This window comes from Pseudophryne corroboree, chromosome 3 (assembly GCF_028390025.1).
Source record: "Pseudophryne corroboree isolate aPseCor3 chromosome 3, aPseCor3.hap2, whole genome shotgun sequence".
Lineage (NCBI taxonomy): Eukaryota > Metazoa > Chordata > Amphibia > Anura > Myobatrachidae > Pseudophryne > Pseudophryne corroboree.
The window spans coordinates 409,014,742-409,032,293 of NC_086446.1; the positions used below are offsets into that span (position 1 = coordinate 409,014,742).

The following is a 17,552-nucleotide window of genomic DNA, read 5'->3' on the forward strand; positions in this document are numbered from 1 at the left end:
CCGCTGTTCAGCGTCTGTGTCCGTACACAGCGGGAGACGCAGTCCACCCCGTTTAGAAGCCATGCGTTTCCGTACCCTCATGCTGCCATAATGGCCGGTGACCCGCTTTCCGGGACGCTGGTTTAGTACTCACCACTCTTCATTCTTCTGGCTCTGTTAGGGGTGGCGGCGTGCTGCAAGAATGTACGCTCGCTGTGGTGGGGCTTGCGAATGGTTCCCTCAGGAGCTAGTGTCCTGTCAGCGGGGAATGGGACCATTAACCCTGAGAGAGGTTGGGCCGTCCGTGCCCCCTAAGTCCCACGAAGCAGGCAGGCTGGTGCCATCTAGTCCTGCCTGAAAATAACAAATTCAGAAAATGCAGAAAACTCTTCAGGAGCTTCCATAGATGTGATCGGCTGCTCCGGGCACATTTTCTAAACTGAGTCTGGTAGGAGGGGCATAGAGGGAGGGGCCAGCACACACTATTCATTTCTTAAAGTGCCCATGGATCCTAGTGGACCCATCTATACCCCATGGTACTAAATGGATTCCCAGTATCCCCTAGGACGTAAGAGAAAAAAAGATGCTATGGTCTGTTGTACCTCATGATAAACAGCTGAGCAGCTGTATACGCAGCATTACTCCCTAACACTGGGGGTAATTCAGATCTATCGCTGGGCTGCATTTTTTGCTGTCCTGCGATCAGATAGTTGCCACCTACAGCAGGAGTGTATTTTCGCTATGCAAGTGTGCATTCCTATGTGTTAGCAGAGCGGCTAACAATCAGTTTGTGCAGCCTCTGCGCAGCCCAGGACTTACTCTTCCAGTGCAATTGAATCCTGCTGATCGGGGCTGGAGCGGACGTCAGACACCCTCCCTCAAAACGCTTGGACCAGCCCGCGTTTTTCCGGACACTCCCTGTAAATGGTCAGTTGCCACCCACAAACGGCCTCTTTTTGCCAAACACCTTGTGTACGCCCGTGCAAATGGATCCTTTGCACCATCCCGTCGCTGATCGGTGATGCACGTTGTAGCTGTCCGACATGCCTGCACATTGCGGTGCATGCGTAGTTTGGACCTGATCGCCTGCTGTGCGAAAATGCACAGCAGCCATCAGATCTGAATAACCTCCACTGTACTAAGTGTGCAGTGCTTGTTTGCGGGGATTGGGATTTTCGTTTTTATATTTTCTAAAGGTGCTTGGATGCCTACATGAACCGCAGATGAACCATTCCAATGGGTTGGTATGACTTTTTTTTTTCCTTAAATAAAATAAAGGATTTCCCCATCCGGCATGCAAGCCCTGTTTTTATTTTAAGATTTTCTTTACAGGCAGACTGCAGGTGCCAGTGGCCCTTAATGTACAGGTCATGCTGTTGTGTTTACACCATTAACAGCGCACATCACCTAGGCACGCAGGGAACAGCCCTGTGCTTTCAGCCAGACCCGATGTGTGGGTAACTCCATTTTTGGGGGAGTGGGGGCAGGGGTAACTACACATGCTACAGGGGGCATTAAATTAGTTATAATGCAAAATACTGACTATATTAATTTATTGCAATAAAATTATGTTGCACCCAAAACTTGCCCTTGTAAATTCAAGGGTGCCCTCCACAGGGGTGTAGTACGGGTGACCGGCGGTCTCCTGACCGCCGGTCACCTTACCGACGCCGGGATCCCGGCAGCATACCAACGCCGGGATCCCGGCGGGGAGGGGCGAGTGCAGCAAGCCCCTTGCGGGCTCGCTGCGCTCACCACGCTGCGGGCTCGGTGGCGACCTGCGGTCGCCACGGGTTCTATTCCCACTCTATGGGTGTCGTGGACACCCACGAGTGGAAATAGTCCCTGTTGGTCGGCATGCCGACCATCGGGATAGTGAGCCGTCGGGCTCACGGAGGAGGTCATGTGACTGTCGGTCAGCCGACCGGCGGTCACATGACTACCACCCCTCCACAGTGAACAACCTGGTTAACATTATGTTTAGTCCAACCAAAACTTGTCTCATAAACAGAAATACGTGTATGAGGATTTTTGGATTTAGAAGTGATTCTCAACAAAAAGCTGCATTACCACTGATGTAAGAAGAAAGTTTTAAACCTTTTTATAGATACTTTTTATTGGTTTTACAAAGACCGAAAAGGCTGACTACTATTTGTCGGGGTGCGAAAGTTCTCAGAAGATCCAACTTTCCTGCTTAGTGTTCACGCTAGGCTGTTTAAGCAGGGCGCCGTGCCCTGCCCGATTTTTTAAGGGCAAAATCCGCCCTGCTAAAACAGCCTACCCGCTTCCTGCTCTCCCATGCGTGTATAGATGCCGAGCGCATGCGCACGACATCCATTCATGCTACGGGAGAGGGCTTGGGGGAGCCCAGCACCTCCGTAGGTGCTGGGCACGTCTCAAACAGCGACACCATCAGCTGTCCACGCCCCCTTTAGTGACGTCTGTGGTGGGGCTGCAACGCCCACTTTAATGGGGATTTAGAGACACGCCTCTTTTCAGGCGTGCACACGGCAAATCCGTGTGCATTCACAAGTGCCCCCGCAGACCGGTTCCCTGCCCTCATAATGGGGAACACTACTGCTTACCCAATGACCTGCACCCTATGAAAGGAGATATAACTACCTAGGAATAAGTGGGGATCACCACTGGACAATATTTATAAAAAGCGCCCCCCGGGACTTTTATTGTAAATATGTGTTTGTATAAATATGCATGTTTGAAAATAAAATACATTCATTCCTGATCATTTTCTTTCAACATGTTGATTCAAATTTCACAAATTTACTAGTTTTGTCCACCAAAAATTTTTCTCATAATGTATTTTGTCTGCACCAGGAATATTTATTAAAAATAAGTTGAAATAATGAAATTCTCATATTTCCACTCTGTAATGAAAGTTGCCTATCAAAGGGAATCTCAAACTGCAGTGGACTGACCACTGTGTACACGGAGGAAGTCCCTGCTGCTGTTAAGGGCTGGGCAACTGATGAATACACACCCCTAGATTTGTGGAAAGGCACAAGAGCCCATGTGATGGTGGCAAGACGAGCAAGGGTGATAGGGGTATATGCAATAGCGGGCGAATTCGCGGCAATTATCGCCGTTTTTTCAATTCGACCAAATTCGCCAGGTGAATTCCGGAAGGTGGCTTCCGGAATTCACCATATGCAATGAAAAACGGATTCGCCAGAGTCGCGGGCGAAAATCGGCCGATTTGGCGGATTTTGCCGCGATTTTAAAAAACGGGAAAAAACCCGGAAAAAAAATGGCGTGGGGTCCCCCCTCCAAAGCATAACCAGCCTCGGGCTCATCGAGCTGGTCCTGGTTCTAAAAATGCAGGGGAAAAATCGGCCAGGGATCCCCCGTATTTTTAAAACCAGCACCGGGCTCTGCGCCTGATGCTGGTGCCAAAAATACGGGGGACAAAAAGAGTAGGGGTCCCCCGTATTTTTAACACCAGCATCGGGCTCCACTAGCTGGACAGATAATGCCACAGCCGGGGGTCACTTTTATGCCGTGCCCTGCGGCCGTGGCATCAAATATCCAACTAGTCACCCCTGGCCGGGGTACCCTGGGGGAGTGGGGACCCCTTCAATCAAGGGGTCCCCCCCCCCCCAAGCCACCCAAGGGCCAGGGGTGAAGCCCGAGGCTGTCCCCCCCCATCCAATGGGCTGCGGATGGGGGGGCTGATAGCCTTTGTGATAAAAAAAAAGATATTGTTTTTTCCATTAGTACTACAAGTCCCAGCAAGCCTCCCCCGCAAGCTGGTACTTGGAGAACCACAAGTACCAGCATGCGGGAGAAAAACGGGCCCGCTGGTACCTGTAGTACTACTGGGAAAAAAATACCCAAATAAAAACAGGACACACACACCTTGATAGTAAAACTTTATTTCATACGCCGACACACACATACTTACCTGTGTTGACACGCCGACTGCAACGATCTCCGACGATCCGAGGGTACCTGTCAAAAAATTATACTCACCTTCCAGCGTCCAGAGGTCCAGGTCCAGAGGTAAATCCACGTACTTTGTAAAAAAACAAACCGAACACGATCCACCGGACTAATGAAAGGGGTCCAATGTTTTCACATTAGACTCCTTTCCCCGAATGCCGGGACATCACGTGACTCCTGTCACTGATGTCCCTTCAGCCAATCAGGAAGCGCTACTGCCGTGGCGCTCACCTGATTGGCTGGACGCCGTCTGTACTCTGACAGCGCCTCGCAAAGCCGCTCCATTACTTTCAATGGTGGGAACTTTGCGGCTAGCGGTGGGGTCACCCGCCGGTCAGCCGCTGACCGGCGGGTGACCTCACCGCTAGCCGCTAAGTTCCCACCATTGATTATAATGGAGGGAGCTGTGCGATGCGCTGTCACAGCGATCAGCCAATCAGGTGAGCGCAACGAAGTTGCGCTTCCTGATTGGCTTAGAGACCTGTCAGTGACAGCTGTCACTGACAGGTCTCAATCGTGGAAAGGTGTCCCATGTGTCAGCATGGGACCCCTTTCAGTCCGTTCTGGAGCGGGTATTTGCGTTTTCTTTTTTTGCCAAGTACGTGGATTTATCTCTGGACCCTGAGGTGAGTATATTGAACTTTGCTTTTCAGGTATCCGTGGATTCTACATGGAGAAGAGGACCGATGTCGGCGTGTGAACATAGGTAAGTATGTGTGTGTCGGTAGTGTGAAATAAAGTTTTACTGTCGACGGTGTGTGTGTCCTGTTTTTATTTGGGTATTTTTTTCCCAGTAGTACTACAGGTACCAGCGGGCCCGCTTTTCTCCCGCATGCTGGTACTTGTGGTTCTCCAAGTACCAGCTTGCGGGGGAGGCTTGCTGGGACTTGTAGTACTAATGGAAAAAACAATATCTTTTTTTTTATCACAAAAGGCTATCAGCCCCCCCATCCGCAGCCCATTGGATGGGGGGGGGACAGCCTCGGGCTTCACCCCTGGCCCTTGGGTGGCTGGGGGGGGGGACCCCTTGATTGAAGGGGTCCCCACTCCCCCAGGGTACCCCGGCCAGGGGTGACTAGTTGGATATTTGATGCCACGGCCGCAGGGCACGGCATAAAAGTGACCCCCGGCTGTGGCATTATCTGTCCAGCTAGTGGAGCCCGATGCTGGTGTTAAAAATACGGGGGACCCCTACTCTTTTTGTCCCCCGTATTTTTGGCACCAGCACCAGGCGCAGAGCCCGGTGCTGGTTTTAAAAATACGGGGGATCCCCTGTCAATTTTTCCCCCGCATTTTTAGAACCAGGACCAGCTCAATGAGCCCGAGGCTGGTTATGCTTTGGAGGGGGGACCCCACGCCATTTTTTTTTCTGATTTTACCGTTCCAGCAATAAAAAAAATAAAAAATAAAAAAATAATATTTTAAAAAATATATAAATAATATTTGTGCCTCCCCCCCAAAAAAAAAAAAGTACCTAATCCCTTCTAATATAAATAGATCTGCTATTCCCCAAAAAAAAAACACCAAAAAAAACATGTTTAAAATTTTTTTATTTGTTTTCACCCTCCAAAGTGTGGCGGATTGAAAATGACGAATTTGCTGTCTAAAAGCACTGCTGTCGAATTTCCAAACTTGAATTGAATATGCTTTGGTCGAATTGCAGCACTTGTATCATTGCAGAAAAGTCGAATTTGCAAAAAGTCGAATTTCAAAAAGTCGAATTTTGAAAGTCCGTTTTTTGGTCGGAAAGCACTGCATTGCATAGGCGAATTTTTTTTTTTGGTCGAAAATGACCCGAAATTCGCCAATTTCGGGAATTCGACCACAATTGCATATACCCCATAGTCTGCTATTTTCTCTCTAAACTCATTTTATTAAGTCCAACAGTTGACTTGCAATTCACCATCTCTTAAGGTTCTTGATTTTACATACACGTGTACTTCTGCTGCGAGTGAGGCAATTGCTACATTGGTACAAGACAGCTATTATAATAAACAAATCCATTAGCATGCTTAATTATAAAGTAAAATAAAACTTTTTCCTTTATATAGATAGGAGGCATGGAATAAATGGGAAATCAAAGCCAAACAAAAAGCCAGGGAGTGCCCACCAGAGGGGGAGACTGAGTGCAGTTATTAGTTACACATGGCAACCATAGATAACAGTTACAGATTACAGTAGAGAGCAGAGGCAAAAGTGTTTGTGGTGTTGAAGTGGTTTGAGATCAGATTCCAGAAAAAAAAAATTGCTTTAAATTTTTCCCCCTAAAAAAAAAAAAATCAGACAGTACTATGAATAGAAATGGTTGCTTTATGAGGGCAGTTGTTAGGAAACAACTAAATATACTGGTCTAGTGGAAACCAATAACGTTCTATCAGAGGTACCAGGAGCTCAATTTCAGAAGATGAACTGCATTCTCACGGCAAGCATTTGAAAGATATGAATTCACATGTAGGTGTAACATCTGTACTAAATCATAGCAAGCAAATCATTTCAGACTTGCTGATAAAGGGCTAGTAGTGAGCACTAATGTGCATGTGGTTCCATATGGCAAGGCAACACCATAATGACACACATCCTGTACTTTGCCAAGTATGGCAGACACTAGCACTCACCAGCCATTTATTTTCAAGAACAACTACGACTCGTGTCACACAAGTGCTAATGAACTAGGTGTTTCTCCATACAACAAGTAGGTAATGTTTTTGTACTCTGAGCAGTCGCACATAAAGGGAGATTTCAATTCCTGCCATTGACGCAATGTGCCATTATGAAATAGCACACCATGTCCTGCTGGCATTGTAACTTTTCCCTTGCATCCCATAGAGGGGAGAGGGAAAAACTGCGATGTTGGCATTACCGTCATTTACAGATATGAACACGGCCACATTGTGCGGAATTTAATATCCCCTAAGATTTAAAACTGATGCTTCCCTGCCAAACAAGATCATTTTAAAAATGTTACATGCGGCACTTTTACAGATAAAGGGGGAGATGTATTAACATGCTCCGGCCATTATCTGAACTGACCTGCTTCACCTCCGGATAGTGGTGGAGCGAGTTCAGATAACGATGGCATGTATGAAGCTCTGAACTGCCAAAGAGGGAATAGGTGGCTCACCTGCCCGGCAATCTCTACTCTCCCTCTCTCGGCTTGTGACCAGCGCTTGCGGAGCTTCTGCACATCCGCCAATCATCTTTACCCAGCGGCTATTGTAGACGGGGTTAGACCTGCATATCAGCATGTTACCTTATACCCCTTTCAGATCTCGAATGCCGGATCCCAACCGGGAATTGGAAACGGGTACTACCCGGGTGGGATCTGGCATTGGAGCCTCTCTGATGGCTTTCCGACCTGGCAATATGCCGTCTCGGTTGCCATAACAGTGGGGGGCGGAGCAGGCAGCGGGGGCGGAGATGGCACTGGGAGATGAGCTCATCTCCACGCCACCCCTCCCTATGTAGTAAACGGGTCCCGGGTCGATGTTTACGCTGCCACTGACTCGGTATTCAACCCGGGAATAACCCTTCTTGTTACTCGGGTTGAATTAACGGGTGGTATTCATGTGACCGCCGGTCAGCTGACCAACAGTCACATGACCTCCTCCACCAGCCTGACGGGTCATTGTCCCGATGGTCGGCATGCCGACCAACAGGGACGGTGTCCACGACACCCATAGAGTGGGAATAGAACCCGTGGCCCGCAGCGTGGCGAGCGCAGCAAGCCCACAAGGGGCTTGCTGCACTCGCCCCTCCCCGCCGGGATCCCGGCGTCAGTAAGCTGACCGGCAGTCAGGAGACCGCCGGTCAGCCGTACTAAACCCGAATTAACGGGTCAGGCGACCCGGGAATTCCCCAGGCCCTTTTCACATCGCACACTGACCTGTATGCCAGCTCGATACCGGGTTATTTTTGCAATGTGAAAGGGGTATTACAGATTTATTTTGTTTATTTCAAAATTTTAAATTCAGAAGTCCTTAAACCAGGTTTTAGTGCTAACAGGGTCTTTTAAAGAGTCTTTGAAGAAGTGCATATTATTGCCAAACACAGAAATAACTGTATAATAAAAAACAATAATATTATTATTGATAAATAATAATATTATTATCTAAACATTGTTGATTTTTGTTTTATCACATGGACAAAATATTGGAGAATTCCAAAGCCAGTGAATCAAATCTAGCAGCTGTGCTTCCACTGGCATTAACAGTAAAGACTCACAAATGTTAGGTGCCAGCGGCAGTTCGGCAGTTAGTCCAGACTCGCTTCCATATGTTTATATTGTAAAACATGGCAGTGCTGGGCTAAGATTTTTTTCATTTTCGAAATCCGAAGATTCAAAATATATTTTTCAGTATATCAAAATGTGATGTCATGTTTGAAAAGAGAACAATGTATTTCACCAGTAATCTTTGATCAAAATTGTTAGAAAATAAATCACCAGTTTATTATTACTATCCTGTGATTTACTGAGGAAACCAGATTTTTTTATTTCTGCGTTTTTATTAAGTACCCAAAGACAAACAAGATGTTGAATGAGAACAGTCATATCAAAGGGTGTACATATAACAGAAACGGGATGCAGTCATGTGACCGACGGCGGAATTCTGACACCACTTGGAATCCCAGCATCCCCAGCGTAAGTATTGAGGTCACTGTAATGGTTAGGACCCGGGTGGGGGGAGAGGGGAGGAGTTAGGATTAGGCACTAGAGGAGGGAGTAAGCCATAGATGCCACATCACGCTTCCCCCGAGGCTTAGCCCTAGCCGCCACCCCAGGTGGGTTAGGGTAGGAGGCAGGGGAGGGGTTAAATAATTACCCCATCCCCTGACGGCTTTCTAAATGTATCAGTGAAAGTCATGTGACCGCTGGCATCTCGTAGCACACCCGACAAACATCCCAGAACTAAATCTGGGTACACATTAAACGATGTATACCCAGCGCAAAGTCATCAGCAATGGGAACCGACGGGTCATACACACTGGCAATGTCACTGATGACGCACTGGAGCGAGCATCGTCCGCAACACACGACACAATATCGTGAAGGTGTCAAAATCGGTCACACTTTGTCTTGTGTGTACCCAGCTTAAAAGAACCAAAATAGAAATAACCAGGGGTAACAAAATTAGATTTTATTATCTTGTTGCTATGAACAGGTTTTCATATTTTTCATAAGCTTTAGGGGTTGATGTGAAAAGATAGCAGAAGAGGACCAGTGGAGATATCACAGCTTTTATCAAGTACATTCTATAAAATGATAGGTAGATGCCGATTGGTTTCTATGTGCAACTTCTCCACTCTTATCACTGCTTGGCACGTGTATCTCTTTGCAACCAGCGCACTAAGGTCCCGATTCAGATATAGACGCAAATGCAGTTGCAAGTGTGTTTTTCGCCGCAATGCAACTGCTGTCTACCACAAATAAAGTGACCGCAGCTCAGCCGCAATTGCATACACAGCCTATACGCAAGAACGGGAAACATTGACTGCTCGAGTAGGTGTATGGCTACGCAGACTGGCCGTGGCAGTAGGCGCGCAGGCACCATGTTTTCATACGTTAGAGCCCCCAGGTGACGTCAGATACATGCCCTAAAAAAGGCCATGACACGCCTGCATTTTTATGACCACTCCCCAGTAACACAATGTTAAGACCCCCAAATTGCCACTTCCTATCAAACATGCAAGTGCGCAGCAACACCTTGGTGCATGCGCAATGCAAACGCAGCAGATGCGGTTCGCCGATAATTACTCAGTTCTGTGGTACATCGGCTTTGCGGCCATCTCTGAATCAGACCCCAAGTCCGATGGGTAAATGTGGTAAATTTATCTAAAACGCTGATGAGAAGCATTGAATCAGTTACATTTTTATCTTAGAAAGATGTCAAATTATGCCAGTCCTGTGGTTTGGTGATGCTTGTCAATAGGGAATCAAATAATAGTTTACAGTTATTGCAAATAATATATATCACAAATACCTATGCTCAATAACACTTAAGGGCAGAGTTATACATGGTGTTTACCACACGGGCAAAGCTCCAGGATTTAATTGTTGCAGGGGCCCCCTGCTGGCCGTCTATGCTAATGGTATCTATCTGAGCTATTCAATTGTTTCTCTAATAGATACCAATTAGCCGCAGCAATCACATTTTTTGCTTGCAGCCTCCAGCGGTGCGAGGAAAAAAAAAAAAAAGTGTGTTAAATCCGTAGTTTGGGTGCTCGAGGCAAGACTTTGGATGCCCATACAACCTCTGGATGGGTTTAGCCGCTCAGTTAGGACAATGCATATAATAACAACGCGTTGGGCTTGGCAGCCCAGATTCATCTCACTTTGGGGAGAATTAGTAATAAGGAAAGCAAGAGCAGGAAAGCAGGGGGGGGGTTTGGAGGGAAGCAACGCAAGGCTGTGTCCAAAAATCCATGATTTTGTTGTGAAGGCATAATGTGGGTGGTTTCATGTGCATGTGGCTGATGTTTCCAGGCCAACACAAAGACACGCATACAATCAAACTTACTCTTTTCTATTGCCAGCCTGTGCCCCATCACTCATTAGATTGCATCCTGTATACCATCACAGAGAGCAGTTTGTGCCTAGTCTCCTCCTCATATCTACGGAACAGGTCACTAGCTGGAAGTGGGACTAATCTGTAAACACAACAATATAGGTTTTGTGGGATTAAATATGTCATCAATTAATTCTTTACATTTGGGCGATTCTCCAGAAAGTGAACATAAAGTCCCGTGCACACGCTTTTAATATTTTTTAAGAAATTGCTTAGTAGCAATGCCTTACCCTATAACTTAAGGCCCACTAAAATCTTGGTATTTTGGAGAAGTATTTCATTTGAATTTGTGTAGCTGTCCCGTGCATCACGGAGAATTGCCTATTTACAGTTGAACAAAGAGATGTGAGGTGACAGATCACTAATCACTAGTGTTGCTGGTGAGGTACACAGCTACTTTAAAGCAAATGAAAATAAACCAGGCATGGGAAATGAAAAAAAAAAAAAAAAAAAAAAGAAAAAAGAATATGCTCTACTTTCCCTTGTGCCCAGACCTCCCTTCACTCTGGTAAGACATTAGTGTGCACTGCACCAGCATTTTTCCATTGAGATTAATGATTTCTATGTCAGCATCTGCCTCTCCTCCATTCACCTGTCAAACACAGGTCTATTTTCAATCACACGATTGGTGGATAATTCGACCCGCAAACCACTGACCTTTGTTTAAATCACTGATAATTCTGATTTTGTAAGAACTCGTGCTTTTGCCTTCCTCCAGGCACAACACTATAAGGGCCTCCCCAATCTATCTCCAGTTCACTGGGTGACTGCATTAGATACATTCTGCTCCCGCACCAACCCACTAGAGCGAAGTTATTTTATTATTCTCTTATATGTGCCCTCCTCTTCTATCATACATGTACTGTATCACAAATAAAAGAGAGAGTGAACTCTGGCGCACTATAATTGGTCTGCCCAATCACACCCCTATACCTGCCCAAATACAGGTGGAAATACAATACAGAAAGGAGTGAGGGAGTGTGATCAAAGGCGCCCAAAAATTAAAAAGAAAGTTCAGAGACAATGAACATCATAAAATACCAAAAATATGTAAAACAAAATATTAAAAGAGAACCAATGTCCAGAAAATGAGGCCCTAGTGAAAGGGTTCACTAGGGCCTCATTTTCTGGACACCATTTAATAAGACATTTCTCTACCAATCTTACTACACATTGGTTCTCTTTTAATATTTTGTTTTACATATCGATTGAGGACTTTGACCGTAGACGGATGACTGATTGAGATCATTTTGAAGAATCCCTAAGTATTGCTGCAACTTCGACTATTATTTCATTTATTCAATGTTTTTTGGTATTTTATGATGTTCATTGTCTCTTAACTTTCTTTTTAAATTTTGGGCGCCTTTGATCACACTCCCTCACTCCTTTCTGTAATGTACTGTATCACATCATGGCAGGAGCAATACTGTCTACCTGCTCTTACATAAATGTCGTTATCGTTTACTTTTTAGGTTTATATCGTCCAGTGTGTATGGGGCATATTGGTGACCGGTCAACGATGCGCGCTCCCGCACGCCGTTCGGCGATCACCAATACTGAGCTATCATGCAGCTCAACCTGTCAATGTCGAGCGAGATGCATTTTCGCGAATGCCAGCTGCGACGTCACTGAACGTTATCGTTGAGCGATAACATTCAGTGTGTACGCACTACATCGTTGAATGCTAAATCGTTCAACGATATAGTCGTCCATCACCGGCAATTCCCCGTCACTTGTGTGTACCCACCTTTCCTCCTTGAACACCTTATCAGCCACATTACATAGAGAAATGCTTTACAAAATATTTTATAGAGGATATTTGTGCCCATCTAGAGCTAACGTGATTGGAATTACCAATTCCTTTAAAATGTCTTAAATGTGCCATGCCTCCTGCCACATTATTTCACCACCTCTGGAGATGCCGCTCAATTAAAAGATTATGTATCGAGGTCAATTAATATGCCATGTCTGACTTTATTAATTTTCTTCCTCTAACCCCCGAATGGGCGGTGCTAGGCATAGTCAATATCGATATCTGCATGGCCAAAGTAGTCGGATACTCCTTACTGTGGATTTCTGCTTTTGCCCGCAAAAGTATCATTCAACAATGGCTATCCCCTCTCCCATCCTCCATTACTCTCTTTAAGGAAAAACTTTTTTTATGTCTAAGATGGATTTGATAGAGACCTCCTTACATAAGGAAGCTCGGGTTGAAACATTCCTTACTATTTGGGAACGATAACTCTCAGCCAGATGTCAGGAAATCTCAAATACATACATGCTTTCAGAATACAGAATGGTATGAGACCCGATTGTTATTAAGTGATCCCCTATAAAAACTGATGGCTCTTGAGCGTGCTGTGTTTAGATATATTCTATCACAGTTGTTTTTGATATCCCCTCTTTCCTGGGCTCACTCCTTCCCATTTTTCTTTTCTATTTTTCCTTCTTTCCTCTTCCACTCTATTCTTTTTGTTTTGCTATTCTCCCACTTCTTTTCCTTTACCTTTTCCCATTTACTTTATTTTTCTGAAAAGTTATTTTTTACTTGGATAGGTCTACAATCTTTGGAGTCACTTCAATGTGGATTGAACAACACCGGGAGGCAGCTCCCTGAGCTATTCAATTCAGCGTGATGCTGTCCCAGACTAGAAAATTTCAGAAATCTGACAATGCGGCGAGGCAGTTAAGTCAGAGAATGCCCGTTCTCGCGACTTAACACCCTGTTTAGTCTGGAAGTATGGGTACTATTTTCCAACTTAGCATTGCGCTGCAGTGAATAGGTCCAGGAACTCCCTCCCGACACTATTCAATCCACGCAGAACTGAATTGACACCATTGTTAAGGTTTGTACTTTGCCTATTATGTTTCAAAGAACACTATACAGAAAACTGAAGACTGTATGATGGACACTTTCAATTTGTGCCAAGACGCAAACTTGTGGCCTTTTTATTTTCTCTCTATACCTTCTCATGTTTCTATTGAGATACCATTTTATGGAACAATTGGATATGCTCATACTTTGTCTCATCACAATATGTATACTTTACATTGCTCAATGGCACATTGTAAATTTTGACTGTTTTGTTTGCCTAGCATCCATTGTCTCAATAAAGTCAGTGTTTAAAATAAAAAAATAAATACATTTTAAAAAAAGACATTCATGTGCAAAAGCTCTAATTTAGAAATGTAAAGTTATGTAAAGGCTCCTGGTTTACTATAGCCCAATATGTTATCCTTTATTAAATAATACTATTTGTAAGTCATATCTGAATCTGAAGGAAAAAAAAACTTTATAGCCACTATCATCAATATTAATGTATTTAGTAAGTTAAAATCACAAATTAAAAAATTAAGATCGCTGCATACGCAGTCAGATCTGCGTTCATCTCCTCACATGCTGGGGGCCGCCAAGCATGTGTGAGGCCACTCTCCGAAGCTTCCGCAATTAGATTGCGGATGCATCGGATCTAAGGTTGATCCCTGGCAGCGCAGCCTGGCTGCACTGTCAGACGGCCGGCGGCCATTTATTTCTGGAGTGGCTGCGTGTGATGTCACGCAACCGCCCCAAAAATGCTCACGACACATCTCTATTCAACATGCCCCGCCCCCGACAGCCGCCACATGCCACGTCCCCCAACAGCCGCACTAGTTAATCACACTGCAGCCGTATCCTTGTATAAGGTCGCGCACAACGGCCGGTGCACGTGTGCAGGCCACCTGGATGTGGTTGCTGCGAGCAACCACGCTGCTGCGTTCAGGTCTGAATCGGGCCCTAAATCAACAGTGACAGAAGGCTGTTAGGAAAAGAACCTACAAAGGTCTCAACTGCTTGCTCCCCATGGGTAAGTGAATTAAATATCTTGGCTCTCTCTATTTAAAACACAGAACACTGGCCACCACCAGGTGGCTTTGTGCTATGCCACTACTCAACCACCTCATGAGTATAGAGTAGCTGTAGGAGCAAGATGCCCTGGATGAGCAGGACTACATCTCAGCAGCAGACATTTGAATACAGCATGCAAAAGAAATGTCATGCTCTCTCCTGGACAGGGAACTACAGAGAATGACAGCTCATAATAAAATGTAAACTTTCTCTTAACTCAGTGTACATTATGATCATTCCATTGATATCCTCTACAAAGGTAACTATACTTACAGTATAAACAGATTCTCCAAAAATAATTTCCTTTGTACACTTCAGTTCAATGCACAATGCTCATTTGCACCAGTAGTAGTAATTTGTGAATTTAAATAATGATGTCAAATATTGTTATCAACTATGACACCTACACCAGGATTATTTTTTGTCAAAAGCCAATTAACCTGCCAGTATGTGTACACAGAGTTGGAGGAAACAGGAGCACCCAAAAGGAAACCCACACAAGCACAGGAGCACATACAAACACCACACAGGTAGGCCACGACTGGGAATTGAACTCATGACCTCAGTGCTGTAATATTTCTTGCCAAAATAGCTACAACAAATAAATCTGTGCTTATTTTATGATCTAATTAAAACTTCCAGAAAACAGCAATTAGTGACACCCCAAAAAAATTGTAGTTATTTAAAACACAGGCCCATCAACATCATACATTTTCAAATTCAACAATCAAACATATCAATGCCATCTAATTGTGTAAATAACAACATACCTCCTACAAGTATTCAGCGATGCATTAACCGGCATGGCAAATATCAAAGTAAACTATTAGACCAGGCATGTCCAAACTGCGACCCTCCAGCTGTTGAGAAACTACACATCTCAGCATGCCCTGACACAGCTTTAGCATTCTCGAACAGCAAAACTGTGTCAGGGCATGCTGGGATATGTAGTTTCTCAACAGCTGGAGGGCCGCAGTTTGGACATGCCAGTATTAGACCATGGACAGTAAACAAATATGATGTTACTTTACAAATGAATAAATGCCAGAACAGATAATTTATAGCTGTTGCTTTCTGACAAACTAAAATACAATACCTTTGCTCACAAGCTACATTTTTAGGCTGTAACGTAAAGCTCATAAAATGTAAACAAAAAAAAATAAATAAGAAAAATAAGAAAAAGCACACAGCTGCAGTTCTATCTAGCCATATGCTGAAAATATGTTGTATATGGTAACCTGAACAGCAATGTTCCCCATAAGTATGAAATCCTGATGTTAGGCCTTAATTATGGTGCATCCTAATGTGTAAGCCAACATGCAGGATATATCCTGGTCCCCTCACCTATCCTGTCTGCAGCTGCTTCAGCCCACATGTGGGAAGTAGGGGAAGTGGGTGGTGTAGGCCTGGCAGGCTACCTATATGTGAAAGACAACAGTCCTCCAGCATATAACCCTCTGCAGTACACACACACACACACGCTTATTACCACAATAGTATCCATATTCATTTGTTAAATGACCATATATATATAATGCACACCGAACACCATACATATCAGTCAACCGACTTCACCACCTTAACGGGGATAGCTACATCACCCTATAACCAATTCCTATTTTAGCATTTTCATGCCCTTACAGCTTGCAGTTTCCCTACTCCTCCCCCACTTGGTACTGCCCACAGCACACGCTTTAGTGCAGTGGGCAGATCCACGGGGGTTTAAAAGGGGGATGTTGAAAACCCAAAATACGAAAACCTGCGAGGGAACTAAAGCAAGGCAGATGGAGGAGGGGTTCAAAATCAAGCTAGATGCATAACATATATATATCCGTACTCTCCGAGGTGGACACGTTTGCATACACCCCCCTCCTTGTGAAGCAGATACAAAAAGCAAAGGAATAGCATAGAAAAATCACAGTTTCATTCATAAGAGATGCCCGGCAAGGGGATGCATAGCTGCCACATGCCCACAGTACTATGCAGACAGGTAAAGATGCTGCAAATTAAAAAGTTAAGAGGAGAACTTACCTAAAATGGCCACTGCTGCAGCCAAAATACAAACAGCTATTATTTGGTGAAGTTTAGCACAAGACACCCTGCAAGGACACCCTAACATGGCCGGGGAACGCCTCCTCTTCGCACTGATTGGTTACCTCTGTGGCAGGCATGAACAAATCTCAGAAATGATTGGTTTCTGGCTTGTCAAACAAGTGGTGGTCGTTTCAAGGGTGGTTGCGGCGTGGTTATTGCTTTGCTCCATTGTGCTGCTATTTGCATGGATGAGATGTGCCTGCGGATTGGCTGAGGGGGAGGAAGGGGTAACGGAGGGGGTGCAGTCAGTCAGTGTGAGAGAGACATGGGGGAGAGCAGCTCTGGGGAACACGGGGGGTCCTGATGGATATTTGAGCTGCTTTTTCCTGCTGGCTTCATATTAATCTTTATCATGCATTTCAGAGCGAGAAGCCCCAGGTGTGCTGGTGTAATATAGAGGGCTCCACGGTATTGTTTTGCAGAGAAATTACATGTGGTCGAAGGAAGAAGTCCAAATATATGTGATGTTATGGAATATGCATATTAGTATGGGCTTTATGTTTTGTTTTTTTGTTTTTAAATATGCTTATGAGCATTCATCGCTCGGTCTGTATTTCCAATATTGTCACTGTACATCTAAAGGTGCATACACATTTGCCAAGAAAGTAAATGACGTTGCTCATTTACACCCTTCCTGAGCGACGTTGTTTACTATATTGGCCAGTGTGTATGCTGCCGTCGGTGAGCGATTCGCGGCTTGTTAACGACCCTCGCTGTTGGCCATGCATGCAGCTCAATTTGGACTGTCGTCCAAAAACTGCATGCACGGCTCAGCCGTGGCATGATGTCACCGAGCGATAAGGTTGTCATATTGCTCAGTGTGTACGCACTGCTACCGTCCGTCCCAGCAGGGAAGGGAACACACTAGGCGACGTCGCTCATAGAGCACATTGCCTAGTGTGTACCCACCTTTACAAAAGTATGGTAGACTGGGAAAATATTAGAAGAATTTACTGACATGCAGTGGTGTCACTTGGGGGTCTATTTACTAAGCCTTGGATGGAGATTAAGTACCAACCAATAAGCTCCTAACTCATTTTTCAAACACAGCCTGTGACGTGGCAGTTAGGAGC

General features: G+C 45.0%; 1 protein-coding gene across 4 annotated transcripts in view; it reads right to left on the bottom strand.

The window, feature by feature from the left end:
* CHD6 (chromodomain helicase DNA binding protein 6) overlaps positions 1–16,528 on the bottom strand; it is a 522,916-nt gene extending 506,388 nt beyond the window's left edge. For 2 of the 4 annotated variants that reach the window (XM_063960191.1, XM_063960189.1), the window contains exon 1: positions 16,417–16,528. The gene's annotated coding sequence lies outside the window, so the exon portion shown is untranslated. Of the gene's footprint in view, positions 1–10,451; positions 10,582–16,416 lie in introns of all 4 variants that reach the window. The other 2 variants (XM_063960190.1, XM_063960192.1) reach the window with 2 other exon arrangements.
* Between the last annotated feature and the right edge of the window lie 1,024 nt (positions 16,529–17,552).